Here is a 16,449-nt window from a genome sequence, read left to right as displayed (position 1 = left end):
AACATGGATAACTCTTGGTAGTCTCACAGGAAGAGAGCTGGGGGGATCTCCCCATCCCAATCTTTCTCTCCTCCTGCCAGTGATTTCCATCCAATAAACCCAAAGAGGACAAGAAAGCTGTTGATGCCGACCTACTGGGAGAAGTGTGAAAGGGAGATCTAGAAGGAAAAATGGAAGACAACTCGTACCAGGTAATTTGGAGTTGGTGTCATAGACTTGATTCCATTTGGTAAAACTCAACTGCCCAACACAGAACACAAACCTTAAAAGACAAAGGCCAGAATCAGTTTTGGAAGGTACCCAGGTATGTGATCAATAAGTCAGAAAGGTGAAGTATTTGCATAAGACATTTCTTCATCAAACAGGTAAACTGCAAAATGTTGTAATGCCCTATGAATGCCAGCCCCTTAGGAGCAGTGCTGTGGTTGGGCTGCCTTCTCCCCAATTTCCTGAGTGGTCATCTGCGGGGAGTCTCAAGGAGCCTAGTACCTAGTGAAAAACTGGCTCAGCTCTTATGTCCCATAAAATAAATATTTGTGGTTCTAGGGAAACTGGAATAATGTGACTAAGGAAGAGTGAGACACTGTCCCAGGCTAGAAGCCCCAGATAGACAACCTCAGTTGACTGGGGCAGAATCAAGTCTGATATTACTATATTTCTACTGCTTTTTAAAAGTTTTTTTTTTTAAGATTTATTTATTTACACAAGAACTGGGGTAAAGGCCAGAGGTGCGGGAGGGTGAGAGGATTCACCAGAGACAGAGTGGGGAGCAGAACAGGCAGACAGACCAAAAACACTGCTGAGGGGAGCAGCAGGCGAGACAGGAGAGGTCTGTCGCGCCATGTGGGTGTCTCCCCAGCCAGCCGGGAATCGAACCCTCACCGCAGAGGATGCAGACAGCTTCACAGAGCTGCGCTCAACCCCCTGCACCACCAGGGAGGCCCTATTTCTACTTCTTGATGTGACTTTCTGTCAGAGGTGAGTGCTTCCGCTCAGGAGTGGCCATGAGGCTATGGCAACCCAGCCATGACTGAGGCTAATAGAAATCTGAAGAATACCCTCTCATAGATGCCCACCTCATTAAGACACTATTTGTTTATTCAGCAGTTAGGTAACTACAAGCAACTTCAAAAAGGAGCCAACGAGGCCACCCAAACTCTTGACATGAGCATCTCTGAGTTCAGTGTGATGGCAGCAGATGCCGAGCCCATGGAGATCACGTTGTACTTTCTGCTGTGTGAAGACAAGAATGTGCCCAGTGTGTTTGCATGCTCAAGCAGGTCCTGGGGTGAGCCTATGGGATATTCAGGCCTGATATCACCTGTTCTTTCACCACCAGAGAGGGCTCACAGTGGAAGCAGCAGATGCAATCCATTCAGTAGTCCATGGAGAGGCTCTTAGTGGTGACTTCTGCCATGCACTTCCCTCTGAGTCCTTCCCCTGAGGTTTTGTATTATATTGCCTATGGGAGCATATGATACTTTGTTTTTTTAAAGATTTATTTATTCATGCATACAAGAACTGGGGTATAGGCCAGATGCGCGGGAGGGTGAGAGGATTCACCAGAGACAGAGTGGGGGACAGAACATGCAGATTGACTGAAATACACTGCTGAGGAAAGCAGTGGGTGAGACAGGAGAGGTCTGCTGCACCATGTGGGATTCTCGCCAGCCGGCCAGGATCAAACCGGCTCTGCAGAGGCTGGGACAGCTTCAGAGCACTGCGCTCAACTGCCTGTGCCACCAGGGGAGTCCTGGGAGCATATGATACTTTAAGCTACCTTCTATTATCATAAAATATTATAGTATTAAAAAAAAAGGCTGGTATTACCTTGCTAGTGACAGATAAGTGGCAGTGACCCCTCTAGCACCTGTAGGGGTTATCTGAAGCAGAGCATAGAGGGGAAGCACCCCTTCAGATCTAATTATAGGGTGGCAGGAGGATCATTCCCTTGGTTTGGGGATCAACCACAAAGCCAGGGTGATGCTTGCCAAAGTTCAGAAGGAATATTTTAAAACCTAATGAGTGGAAACTTTGGAAAACCAATCTGGCTCAAAGGGAAATGGTTGACCATAAAGTTTAGAATTGGGATTCAGGAGTCTAGCTATCTGGATTCAAATTCTGATTCTTGCAAATTCTGGCTCTTGCAATCTGTGTAAATGTATTTAACAACTCTATGACTCAGTTTTCTGTCAGTGAAAGGGGGCTACAAGTGAGTGCTCATTTTGTTACAGACACATGTCTGGGAAAGGGAGGTGCCATTTTCCCTGCCCCTACTTAAATGCAGCCACCTCGGGCTACAAGTCCCACTATGCCGTGAACTGGACTTCTTGAGTAGGAATGTGGGTGGAGCTGAGCATCCAGGTGAAGCTGTATAGCACAGTATGCAGGGGAGGCTTTTTGCTTCTCCAACTTTGACTTGCACTCAGGGACTTGCAAGGAGATGTATAGCATAAAGACATGGAGAGACACTTGGAAAAGACATGTGGATAAGGAGACATGTGGGCAGACTGAACTTGGCAGAGAAAGTGGCAATGTTATCTTGATTTGTATTTTTGTGTCTCTTCTTCTGTCATACATCTTTCTTGCTGTTCTCCATCAGAAGGTACTTTGGACTTGCGAAAAGCTTTTAAGCCTCAGCAGCCCCACTTCAGGCCAACCTTGTTTGACAAGCATTTGCCCATGAGAAGATGGGTAATTTTCAGAGTTTTATGAGAAATATCTTTTATTCTCTCTGTGTGCACACTAATTCTACTAAAGGTCTATCACACTTAAGCATGTTTCCTTTGCCTTTGTGTGCATGGTTGGCCAGATCCCTTAATAGTTTGGGGTCCCTGAGTACTTCTTGGTCAAATGCTAACATTTTTAAGTTTTGTGAAGAATAAATGGGCTTTTGCCACAAACTGAGGGAAACAATAGGATGGAGTGGTTTGAGAGTAGAGGTTCTGGAGTCAGATGGTCAAGATTTGAATTCTGACTCCACCATTGAAGATACACATGAGGATGGAGCAAGTTATTTAATTTCTCTGTTTCAGTATCCTCTTTTATGGGGTGAAAGTTCACATCTTTCATTTGGTCATCATGCAGACTCATGAGCTAACCTATATAAGGTTTAGAGGGGCACACATACTTGGCAAGCATTCTTAGCCGTGATGAGCATAGTATTATACCTACTATCTTCTCAGCTGAGTGGCATATACTCACCTGGTAAAACTATCTGAATCCTGCTGGAAGTGCAGACTAGCAGGGAAACCCACATTCTCATTCAGATTCAACAGGAGATCCTAGGACTGTTCTGCCTGCAGGTGGTGGCTTTGTGGGAAGTTGAGCTACCTGTCCCACAGTTGTGGTCACACTGCTCTCTCCCCCCACCCTTTATTTTTGTTCTGCTCCAGTCATATCATAACCTTTGGGCTGTGTACTAAAGACATTGTCCCCTCCTCCCCACTCCCTAGTGGGGCTTTCAGAACAGGGCTGCCTCCACCAGTGTTAGGTGACTGATGACTCACTGGGAGCTGGGCTTCCCTCCTGCCCTGGGGCCTGGTTGTGAAAGAAAGCAAGTGAAAAATGGTAGCAATAAAGATGGCTGCTCCTGGTAGACAATGCCTCTTTGTTTCCAGGTAAAAGATATGACTTAGGTGGAGACTGTGGAGTCTGAAATCTGAGCAACCTGGCTCTCTTTCCAGCTGCAGGAACCACATATGACATTGCTACTCCCCTGTCCTTAAGATAAAGACCTTGTCACAATTTGCCTGTTGGTGTATGCTTGCTCCCATAGACATGGTGCAAGTGTGGGCATGTGGTTAAGACCCACAGCAGCTGCCAGTAAATGTTCCAGATCTCCAGGTCAAAGAGAAAACTCTAGTCTTGGCCTGTGCTGACAGCCTTGGGTGAAGTCACATTCACACATAACCTCCTGGGGCCTCTTTTTTTTGCAAGATGAAGGCGACGTGAACTAACTTGGAGGCTTATCCTGAGACTAATGAAATCCTTGGAGAAAGAGCAAAGGAAAATCAGGTGATGGCATTTATGATGTTGGCAGAATTATGTTCATGAGATCCCAGATTTTAGGGCCTGGAGGGGGGCAGGTCATCCTTGGGTGGATAGTTTTCTTTCCAAACTCTATTCCTTCCTCTCTCCTTGCTACCCTGCCCTTTTCCATAGATCAGGAAGATTCCTAGGAATGGTAGTGCCTTAGACTGGGGGACAAGCAGGAATTCTGGGAAGAAAGCCACCCAGGGATCCTAGTGTGCTCTGGGAATGCAGTGAGGTGAGCACTTTGGAGGTGACCCCTCAGAATCCAAAGAAAAACTGCCCTCATCCTCCCCACCTAGAAAAATTGCAACTCACAAATCATACTCTTAGCTCTGCCCTTTCTATATGATGCCATTCCTTCTGCGAGACTGTTCTGGTCTCCATATCCTATATTGTCTGATGAAAGAGGTGGTAAAAAGTATAGCAAATAGACTAACTGTTAAGGGGAGGTACCATTTTCCTGCCCCCACTTATATGCAGGGGCCTTGGGCTGCAGGTCTCAGGGTGCCATGAACCAGACGTCCTGAGTGGGAGATCTACTGGGAGCTGTGGACCTACCTGAGTGGCCAGGTGATGCTTATACAACAAGGAAGGCAGGTGGGCTCTGGGGACCTCTTGCTTTTCTGCCTTTGGCTTGTGTCCAAGGACTTGAAGAAGGGTCATGGATGGAGCTATGTAGAGGGGAGACATGTAGAGACACTGGGAAGAGACATGTGGGTAGGAGACCCGTGGGGAGGTTGCTCCTGGTTCTCGCCAGAGACAGTGGCAGCCCTTGTCCTGACTTCACAGTGGATTATATTCAGTACATTTTAAACTCTGAATCACTTGTTTGAGTCTAGCTCTCTGACACCTGCTTAAGTCCCTTCTTTTGGCTTCCTGCCAGAAGGTACCTTTGACCTGGGGCAAGTTTTTGGGCCTAGTGGTCCCACTTCAGGCTGACCCTGTTTCACTAGGCATTTGCTCACAAAGGGATGGGTAATTTGGGGGGGGTGGTTATTGGAAAACTGTTATTAGGAATATCTTTTCTCTTTATATGCACACCAGTTGTATTCAAGATATCTCACATGAGGAATCAGCTTCCTTTGTCTTTGTGTGCACGGATGACCGGACCTCTTTAGAGCTCGCACCCTTAAGTTTGGGGTCTCTGGATGCCTCTGGTTATACACTAACATTACAATTTCCAACACCCAACCAAAGGGGGCAGGTAGCAAAATAAAACTATCCTTGTTAAAATAAGATTTTTGCAGGTAAAATTTCAGTCAGCCACCAGAGGGTGCCCACTGAACTCTCTGAAAATGATCAAAACCTGAAGAACTAGAGGGAAAAGAAAATTTCCAGTGCACGTTAAAACCAAAACAACATATTGTTGGCCTATACCTGACTTGAGCAGATGCATGGGTCAGCAAAGCAACTGTGAGTTTGCAGGGGACAAGAACCAGGGTGGAAATGATAAAAATTAGCTGAATTTTAGCTAAAACATTTGCTCCTTGATTTTAAACTGGCAATTGCAGTAGCACTTTGAGAATCTGTCCTGGGCTCATTTTCATTCCCTGGCAAAATTTCCTTCCCCACCCTTTCCCAATCATATGTACAAAGAAAATGCAAATACATATAAATATTAGTCTAAGCCAAAGACTTCATAGACGTTAAGGCTGCTGCTACTGCTGCTTAAAGCAAAAACAAAAACAAAAACAAAAACAAAAAAACCCAAAACAAACAAACAAAAAAAAAAACCCACACTCGAGCATGCACACACACACACGCACACACACAAAATACAAAAAACCCAAAAACCTATTGAAAGGACAGAGATTTTTCTGATCTGCTGCTCCTGAGCTAGAGTGAAGCCTCAGAGAGAAGAGAGAAACCATTGTTTTCTGAAGAGTCCGCCTTGAGTGGAGCTTGCCTGGAAAGAGAGGTGCAGAGATCCCCAGCCTGGCCAGCAGGCTGTCTGGCATCCCTGTCACTCCAGGGCCTTATGCAGTGACTAACACATAGTAGGTGCTTGTAACTGTTTTTTGAATGAATGAATGAAAGTAAGCTGGAGTGGGTGGCAGACTGTCTTGACTGCTGGAGCTTTTCACCGGTGTGAAGGGGAATTGGGAAAGAGGTGAGTGGGGATAGAAGGGTGATTTTTTGAGGAGGGAGTTTCTGGGTTCTATTGGATTGCCTCTGCCTCAGGCCTTTTCTGTGGCTGTCCAAGACTCCAAAACAAACTGTTTTAATGATGTCCTAATACTGGTCAAACTGCCCAGTGGTCCCAATCATTCATACCATTGGTTTACTCTTTCAGTTACTGAGGACCCAGCCTCCCTTGGCCATTCTTTGGTGAACTGGGGGTATAAATGTTCAAAGACGTGAGCATATTACGAATATGAGCCAGGAACTTTGGCTCTCTGGGAAATTTAGCCATCATGGAACTGAGCACTGGTTGCTGGGCAATTGGGTCACTGATCCCTCTGGACAAGAGCAGGCAATATGTGTGTATGTGCTCTATGTGTGTGCCTGTGCGTGTACGAGTGTGTGTGCATCTCTGTGCCTATGTACTCCTGAGTGCAATTTGCACCAATGCATTGCTCTTGCATGGGAATCTACCATTTACAGTTTCTTTTGATTGTATCCCAGGCCTCTTGCTGGTACATAAAAGAAGAGAGGAGGTGATTAATATTTAAATTTAGAAACAGAACAGAAGTTGTAGTTTGGGAGGAGAAATTATTTTGTTTAAGTTTCTGCAGTTCCAATTTGTCACAGAAGGATTTCTGATGTCCATGTCTTGCAAGGGTATAAAGAGGTCTCTACACATGCTTTCTTTCCAGTACTTCTCCTTTGGGGAGGTTTTCATCATAATTTGGGGGGCCTTCAGATGAGCTGGGATGGCTGCCTGACTTGGAAGAAAGAGACTGGTTTTAGGAATTGTCCTGTCTCCTTGTCCAGGGCTGAGCTGTCCATCTGGCCAGCTCCGTGGGAGCTACAGACTGAAGGTGCTTCTAGGGCAGTTTGCAAATCTCATAGTGATGAGATGATGATGATTTCTGGTCCTGCTCTGTACCCTGGTCTGGCAAGGTTCCCCACACTTCATGAGTTCTGTGATGACATAGGTTGGGTTTTCTAGTTCCTTGTTATTTTTTATCTTCAACAGGTTGCAGGATAGCCATGTTTCTGTATCTTATAAGGCTATTCATCAATGGATTTAAGGCCTAATTTCACCCAGGAAATTCTCATCTAAGAATGTTTACTTTAGTTGCATCTGTGAAGGCCCTATTCCTAATGTTATATTCTGAGGTGTTAGATGGATGTATCTTTCAGGGGAAACTGTCTACAAGGCATGAATGCATTTATCCTTGGATTGCTCAAATGGTAGATCATGCATGCTTAATAAGCAACAAAGCAGGGCACACAAACAGAGAGAGGTATTGATTTTGTTTAAAGATTTATTTATGCATACAAGAACTGGGGTGTAGGCTAGAGGTGCAGGGGGTGAAAGGATTCACCAGAGACAGAGTAGGGAGCAGAGCAGGTGGATTGACTGAAATACACTGCTGAGGGGAGCAGCAGATGAGACAGGAGAGGTCTACTGTGCCATGTGGACCAGCTCCCTGGCCTGGAATCGAACTGCCGATAGCCTCAGAGTGCTGAGACTTAACCCCTTGTGCCACCAGGGAGGCCCCGAGAGGTATTGATTTTTTATTTTTTTAAAGAAGTATATATTTTTTAAAAAATGAAGTCCAAAAATGTTGGAGAAATTAATATTTTAGGATTTTTAAATCCTAATTTCATATTGAAGTAGGAGAAATAAATCATACTTTCTGTGCTTGGGTCTCTAAAGATGTTAATCAATGTAGTTAGTGAATTATAAATAATTCAGTATGGTTGGGAAAGTAGAATGTAGGAGAATCTCTTTTGTTGCTGTTGTTGCTTTTAATTTGTTTTATGTGTTGCGATTCTTGAGGTCACTGGTGACCTCAACAGTAATAATCACCACATTATTAATATCAATGGGACGGGGCTGAGGATTAATGGAGGTGAACCGATTATTAGTATGGCTATCTATTGCAAAAGCTTGATTAAAAGTGAAGTGAAAAGAGATTTGGGAATTCTGAGATGTGTCTTTGACCTCAAAAAGTTGATTAATAATCTGTCGTTTGTGTTTGAATTAGCTTTAACCCCTGTCAGAACGTCTTAGGGATAGTGTCTGCAGATGATGTCTCTGAAACTGTGCAAACTGCCATTGCTAACCAGGCCCAAAGCCTTCCCACAGGTGCCTTCATTCCGTGGGTGAAAAACAGCACCTTGCCACCATGTTCACCTGATTACTTGACACAGAACAATCCTAGTAACCTGTGACCTGTGTGACCTGCCAATGCCTGCACCATCTTTTGTACAAGAAGGACATCATGCCTGGATGTCCTTCTTTGATTACCTATTTATCTTTCAAAGCTCAATTAGAATATTCCTTATTTGTTCTATTGTTTCTCATGAAGTTGCACTTTCGTTAAAATTCCCACAGCATCTTAATTATATACATATCACATATCACTATGGGATGCCATAATTTTTTGCCTCTTCCATTAAATCATTAAGATCAGGATCCCTGTCCTTCTTCTTTCTAGTCCTCAGCTGCTCACACACTACTGGGTATTTAGTATGAGCTCAATTAATGTTTATGGAATAAATGAGTTTGCAGTCAATAGAATACTATCCACACACTATGTATGTGGGGGAGGGGGATGTGCACCAAAGGAGGCCAGCTAGGAGAATGAAAGAAGGAGCGGATACTTATCAGTATACTTATCAGTATCCGTACCCAATTCCATTACTACTTGAATCCAGGTTCTGTGGAGGTGCTTCCAAACTCTTCCAAACACCCATGCCTTAGATGAAACGAAGCCTTCCCAGCCCAGGGCTGGGCAAGATTGGACTAAAAGGAGTCACATTCCTCTTATCAGTGATACATTCTGGAATAGATATGTCTCCAGTTCTGGCCTATGAGAAAAAGGATACTTCTGAGGAGTGTTTCCTTGCTTCTAAGAAGAGAAAGTAAAGAGATACTTGTTTCTTCTTTCTCAGATTGTTGTCATATCTGGAGAAGGCACCTGGAAAACATCCTGACATCAGCCTGAGAAGGGACCCAGTGTCCAAGGATGGCAGGACAATGGTAAGAATGTGGCTCTGTAATGACTAGGCTGGGCCACTGAAATGCCTACCAGCTGCCTTGCCCTTGAGAATTACAGTTGTCACAATTAATGCATTTCTTTATTGTTTATGCTGTTGCAGTGACTTGAAACCAAAAGTATCCAAAGTGAAACAACTTGCATCTAGTAAATATTCACTAAATATAACTTGATTTTAAAGTGATGGTCTTAGATAAATAGAATATCCACCGTGACATTGTTATTCACTGAGATCTGGGGAAGTGAAGTGTGGTATTCTTATGGTTATCTCTTCTAAGCTCAAGTTTATTTCATTTACATGACTGTGCCGTTCAGATGGAAGAGGCTAAATTTCTTTTCCTGGAAGACTAAGAAAAGTCTGGTCATGAGCTAATTGAGGGGAAGTAAACAAAATGGTAAGACAGGAAACCTCATTGCCATTGGATTTCTGACTCAAAGAAAAAGTTGCTTTGAGGAAATAATGTTTTAAAAATGAAAGTTTAATTAATAGTGAAGTTTAAAAAAATCAAAACAGGGTCCCACTGGTACATGACTGGAAATGGAACAGTCTAGAAATGAAGAAGTAGACCTAAATACATAAAAAGGATAGAGCACATGGTAAATTTCTCATTTCAAATCAGTGGGGAAAACTATATTTTATCAGTGATGTTTGGACACCAGGGTAGCCAGCTATAATAATAAATAAGTAGTTTAAGTTGGAGCCATTTTTTATACTTTACCAAATCTATTCTAGATAGGTCACAGATTTTAAATATGAAAATATGAAACCATAAAAATAAGAGATGAAATGATGAAAGATTTTCTTTTGGCTTAGGATTGAAAAAAATCTTTTAAAATATGATGGAAATGACAGCAATCATAAAATAAAAGGAAAACAGTGCAATAGAAAAATGGGCAGAGGGTATCATGTCAGGTGACATGGATTTGCAATGTCTTTCAAAATGATAAAATATATAATCTGTGATACAGCAATTATTTTTATAGGAGTTATTTTATTAATAATTATTTATCAATAATTCTATTAGCAGCAATTCTATTAAATTACAGACTTCCATATGCAGAAATCACTTAAGGGTTAAGTACTGCAACTTTGTTTTATCAGAAAATTGGAAATAACTGAAATAATCATCATTGGGAGAATGGCTAGATGAATGGTACTATGTTTATATAATGAATTATTATTCTTCATCAAAAAGGAACTCTCTTTGTACTTGCATGGAATGATCTCTAAAATATATGAAAAAAGCTGAATGGTGAGTTACAGAACAGAATAATGAGTTACTGTTTGTGTGAATAACGGATGGTAGAGAGTCCCTTTCACGACAAAGAGAAGTAGGATACATGACCTGCCTCTGGAGGGGTACTGGGTGTATGGTGCTTGTGGGTTATCTGGAGATGTCAGGTAACTGTTTGCCCTTTGAATTTTGCAAGACTTTACCCCCTCCCCACCATTTCCTCCTTCTGCCCCAAGGTCAAATCTGTCCACAAAGGAGTTGCCTCTTGCTTTTGTCTATTCCAGACTTTGGGTAGAGTGCTATGTTCAGGTGCTCTCTGGAGGGCACGTCTGATTGATATATTTGACTGAGGATGGAAGAGTAGTTGAGACGTTTAATTTTGGAAAATTAGACTATGGTGGAAGAAAATCAAGAAGGTTAAGGTAGGAGGATTTTGCCTATCATCTTGCAATAGGGTGGTGAGAGTGAGAGGAAATGGCAATAAATCACAGACAGGAGAAGAACCACCTACTTGCCACACTAAAGCTCAATTTTCCTCTTCCCAGAGCTCTATAGTTGATGCCTTATTAACATCAGAGGGGATTTGATGACTTGTCATATTCAGTCCTGACTATTGAAATGAAAAGGATAGAAAATGAAAAGTATGGAAAATGAAAATCAATTGCTTTCTTTAATTTTAGTCATCCTATTCCTGGTGCATATTGAATACTACTTTGGGTTCCTTCATTGTTCAGGTTATTAATAACAAAGAGCCAAAGTATTTCACATTCTTAAAGAGTCTTTCATCTCAAAGGAGCCAATGTAATTCACTAATTCAGTTACCTGAACTACATTTGGTAATTATTTGAGGATCACTTCACCCAGGGGTGAATTTCAACGAGTTGTGTGACACAGCCAACAGTCACTTCATTCTCCATTCAGTGTGAAAGAAAAATGAATAGCTAATGGGGATGTCCTCCTGAAGGATTTGCCCAGTGAAAACTTCAGGGAGATGGATGCTGAAAGAATGTAATTAACTGCCCGAAATTAATACCTCCAACCTTACTCAAGGTTTCCTGACCTCTTTACTAGAGTCAGGGTGGAGAGGTGTCTTCTTAGAAAGTGGCTCTTCAGCCGCTGAGAGACTTGTGAACAGTAGTCATTCTCTTGCTGTATTTTTTTGAGTGGTTACCAACGACATTATATTTTTAATTTGTCTCCATATATTCACTGTTGGAATCTAGAAACACAATGAATTTTCCTATTGTTACAAGTGATTCTTGTATTTTGATCTTGTATCAGTGACTGCTGAACTGACTTACAAGTTCAGAAATGTTTTTTTGAGATTCCTTGGGGTAAACCAATGTTCCCTCAATGAAGAAAAAAAAAAAAGGTTCCAGGGGATTTTTGTGTAGACCATATGGCATTTGCAAATAGAGGCAGTTTTACTTCTTTTCTTATCTGCAAAATTTTAATTTCCTTTTCTTGCCTTATTAAGCTGGCTAGATCATGATTTAAAAGCAGTGGTGAGAACAGACATCCTTATCTGTTACCTGGCCTTAGGGAAAAGACATTCAGTCTCTTACAATTAAATATAATGATAGCTATAGGTTTCTTATTCTTTATCAAATTGAGAAAGTTTCCTGCTACTTCTAGTTTTCTGAGAAATTTTGTCATGAATGGGTATTGAATTTTATCAAACGCTCTTTTTATAGCATCAGTTAATAGAATCACTTTTGATTGAATGATTTTTCCTCTTTAGTTGATTAACATGTTGAATTACAGTGATTGATTTTCAAACATTGAACCAGTTTTGCATCTTGTGAACAGCAGTCATTTATTTTTAAATTTATTTATAAGAACTAGGGTCTCAGTTATTTGACCCTCATTTTGGGAGGAGAGACTGAGCTCAGAAGCTGGCGCTCTTCCAGCATGGGGCATGTGGCTAGACCCACCTGCCAGAACCCTTTAAGAATTATTTCATACTTCCCCCTCGGAACTGTCACCCAGAAACAGGAAACTGCTGCTAACATGATAGCTATCCAATACCCAGGAGACTGACCATGCACAGCTCATGTCCAGCATGCCCATCAGTCACCACTGTCCCCAATGGAATGGCCTCTACTCCCCTTCCACAAACCAGCTAGCACCTGAGGGTATTTTATTGGCAGAAGCTAAATCAAATCTAAAACCCTAGCAGAAGAGAGTCAGGAAAATATGTTTTTAAGACATCCAGTCCCTATGATTCAGAGGGTACATGGGGTGTGGTGGAAATAGATGCTGAGGGCCAGGCAGTGATCCCAGCACCACTGCTTACTTCACCGGGTCTACTAGCTTGCCCATCTTCTCTTTATAACTGCTCTCAAATTTTTCTCTTAATTTTTATATCATCTTTCCTCTTCTACTTCTCCCACCATCATTCAAAAACTCACTCAGATGGATATATTTACAGAGGTCAAGTTGGGGTGGGAGAGTAGAGTGCAAAAAGAGGTGAGATGCAACACACATAGAATATATTCTATTTTAATGATATATTTAAATGGGCCGTGTTTGTATAGAGATGTTTGAGATCATGAGAAAGGAAGGCAGACAGACTGACTATCCCCAGAAGAGTCTGGATTTTGGCAGCTGGCACTGGTTGGAATGGGTGCATATGTAGGTTGGAGAGAATGTACAGAGTGAGCAGCATTACAGACAAGGGCTCACACAGGGTCTGGGGCTCAGCCATGGGACATGACCCTGGCAAAGTGAGTGGAACATACAGGCAGTGATCGTGCTCAGGGAAACAGAGCCAAGGACTTGAGCAGGGCAAGCTGCAGCTTGATTGGCAAATCAGAGTTGAAATTGTTGGATGGGAAAGAGAATTTGGAGCCAGGGTCTGTGATTGTGTTATGGACTCTGGTTGTGCTTCCTCAGCTGTGTCTTACTTGAGGGGGCAGGGCATGCTGGGGAGCTTTCTATAATCACAGGGTCCTATAAATGGTGGGGGTAGGGGGGAGGCAAAGCTATTTCTATGGATGAGTGAGGCATTCAGTCAAGGTCCCAAGATCTTTGTGGTTAAGTGCTTTTCTCTCAGTCCAGGTAAAATGTTCTTCTAAGAGCTTGATTAGAAGTCAAAGTTGTGTGAAAAGGCCAGGACTTCTTTTCTTTCTCTCGTTCCTGCCCAACCTTCCCTCCCCCATCCCTCTACCTCCCATCTTCCAGCACAGCTGGAAGACCCCCACCTGTCTACCACCCTCTTCCCCCACCCAACCCCTTCATTCAGGAAATTTTCCCCATGTGTAAAGCTACTGGGGTACTTACCTTGGGTAAATAAATACATTGAATAAATACCCCAAACCTGATGTATTCAGAGGTCAGGACTATGGAAGAGACAGAGCCACCGAATGACTAGGCCCCTTCCGAATGGATGTGGCTACTTCGGTGCCTCCAGTCTCTAGTACCTCAGAGAGCTGCTGCTGACTGCTCCAGGCCCATCGCTGATTCTTAGGGGGCTTAGAGCACCCTGTGAGGGCAGGCAGGTGACTGAGTTTATCCCTGCATGGTCAGGGTGTTTTGCACTGCTCAGTGGCCCCAGACTGTTCCCTTAAGCTGGTCTGTAAGTGTGGGATATTGGCCCAAGGAAGGACCAAATCAGTATAACCAGATCCATTGGCAATACTGGAAGAATATAATTCCAGGAGCGATGGTATTCCATAAGTGCCCTTCTCAGATATGAAAGATAAAACATTTTTCTCTACCAGTGGTTTTCAAATTATGTTGGCTTCTAAATTATTTTCTCCTCTCTGAATGAAATCTACTTGTAAATGCAATATAAAAATCAGATAGAATTGCAATTGTTCTGGTTGAATATTGGTGGAGTTCAGATAACTATGTAGTCATCTCCTTTGAACGACCTCCAAAACTATTCTAGGGAGTCAATAAACAGAATTTGAAAGCCCCATTCTTTGGTGTCCTTTAAATCTTGTTAGTATTGTTGCCTAGTTTAAAAAAGGAAGAAACTGAGGCATGAAGGGATTGAGAAACTGACTTTGCCATGACAATGCCATAAGTCTGTTGTTAGCAGGAAGACTGAGGGGAACCCCTGGGACTCCCAAACTTGCACATTTGAAGGGGATTCTGCCATCTGCCATGTACAGACAAGGCATACTTTTAGTCTGAAAAAACTTGAATAGGATTAGTGTGCAGAGAAAGAGAAGAGAGGATAATGGCTTCCCAATAAAATACCTATCCCTTCATGGGCAAATATCCAGTCAAAAATGATGAGGCCCAAAAGGTGGCCATAAGTCTAAGGCACCTTCTGGCAGGGCACCAGGGAAAGGGCACAGGGGCTAGGAGCAAAATGAAAGTACAAAGCAAGATCAAGTCCGCCATTCTCAGCCTCCCTACGTGTCTCTCACCCACAAGTCTCTTTCAGGTGTTTCTATGTCTTAACTCTTAGTCTCTGCCTGTCCCCCAAGTCTCTGATTCAAATCCACAGCTGAGAAGCAAGCATGCCCTCCTTCACATGTCTTTCTGCTCCAAATGTCTCTCAATGTCCCCAAAGTTTTCAGTAACGTCCCCCTTGCCACTCAGCTCCACCTCTCATTATGTGGAACAGGGAACCTGGAAGCTCCCCTTTTTATTGAGCTTCCTCTGTCATGTATCAGTCGGGACCTGTGCTTGGCTGAACTGAAAAGTTGTTTTAAAAAGACAGGGCTTTATTTTCTTCTATTCTTATAAGATGTCCAGAAGTGGACAGTATAGGGCTGATGTGGTAGTGCTGTGAGGTTTTGGGGGCCCAGTTTCTCTGCAGCTCACCAACCCAGAATCCCTAGGGTGCCTCCTCATCACATATTTATAGTGTAGTTTCTGGAGCTCTAGTCATTTGAACAGCATCGGGAAGATGTAGTCAGAAGGACAGAGGGGTTTTGATTTGCATTTCCCTGATGATAAGGGATGTTGAACATTTTTTCATATGCCTGTCGGCCATTTGCATTTCCTCTTTGGAGAAATGTCTTTTAAGTTCTTCTGCCCATTTCTTGACTGGATTGTTTATTTTGTTTTTGTTGAGTCCTGTGAGTTCTTTGTATATCTTTGTGATCAGTCCCTTATCAGTTGATTGGAGTGCAAAGATTTTTTCCCAATCAGTGGGGTATCTCTCTGTTTTGGTTAATGTCTCTTTTGCTGTGCAAAAGCTTTTCAGTTTGATGTAATCCCAGGTGTTTATCTTTTCCTTGACTATTTTTGCTTTGGGTGATGAGTCTTTAAAGATATTACTGAGATGTGTGTCTTATAATATTTTATCTATATTTTCTTCTATATATTTTATGGTTTCAGGTCTTATGTCCAGTTCTCTGGACATTTTGGTTGCAGGAGAGGAGGCAGGAGAGGGATCAGAGGGAGGGAGGGAGGAGCACAGGGGACTGAGGTGATGGTGCACAGGTGCATTGGTAAAGGAAACCCTATGGGGACAACACCTGAAGGGCGTAGTCACTCCTTTTGAAGAGGACTTTCTGAAAAGCCTCAGTGACTTTAATTTACATCTCATGTAAGTCATAAAAACAATTTAAGCTGAGAATACTGTCACTCCTGGCAATCTAGGAGCTTGCTAGCAAATAAGGAGAAAACTGATATTGGGTGGGTTAACTAGTAGTCTGACACAAATATGGTATCCACATCCTCTATGTGAGCACATCTGGATTGGTCCCAACTGCAAATAATCTGTTTGCCTCATAAATCCACAAGATCAAAATTTCAACACCTAAATGTATGTTTTTCCTATTCCAAAGAGGCTCAAATATCCTTTGTTAGATTCATGTCCTGCATTTTATTTTAGAAAATGGATTACCTAATTAAATAACCTAATTTGTTGTTTTCTCAGATTGCTTGACCCATGTAATTAAAAAAAAGTTATAATTCAAATTCTCTTCAGGTGGCAGGTGGGAAGGCATAAGTTGGCAATATGTGGGCCTTGGGATCAAAAGTGGGTGTTGGTTTAGCCTTCAGGACACCCTGCCCTTTGACCCTTTACCACACCCTGTACACTT

General features: G+C 42.6%; 1 protein-coding gene across 3 annotated transcripts in view; it reads left to right on the top strand.

Moving 5' to 3' along the window:
* Positions 1-16,449, top strand: part of EGLN3 (egl-9 family hypoxia inducible factor 3) — a 356,054-nt gene that overhangs the window by 206,487 nt on the left and 133,118 nt on the right. Inside the window, exons 1-2 of one of the 3 annotated variants that reach the window (XM_054689809.1) lie at positions 90-191; positions 9,103-9,190. The gene's annotated coding sequence lies outside the window, so the exon portion shown is untranslated. Of the gene's footprint in view, positions 1-89; positions 192-1,273; positions 1,289-9,102; positions 9,191-16,449 lie in introns of those variants that run through there. The other 2 variants (XM_054689810.1, XM_054689806.1) reach the window with 2 other exon arrangements.

Source organism: Talpa occidentalis, unplaced genomic scaffold, assembly GCF_014898055.3.
Source record: "Talpa occidentalis isolate TD23 unplaced genomic scaffold, MPIMG_talOcc4v2.1 talOcc4.11, whole genome shotgun sequence".
In the NCBI taxonomy this organism is placed as follows: Eukaryota; Metazoa; Chordata; class Mammalia; order Eulipotyphla; family Talpidae; genus Talpa; species Talpa occidentalis.
This window is presented reverse-complemented; position numbering and strand designations above follow the sequence as displayed.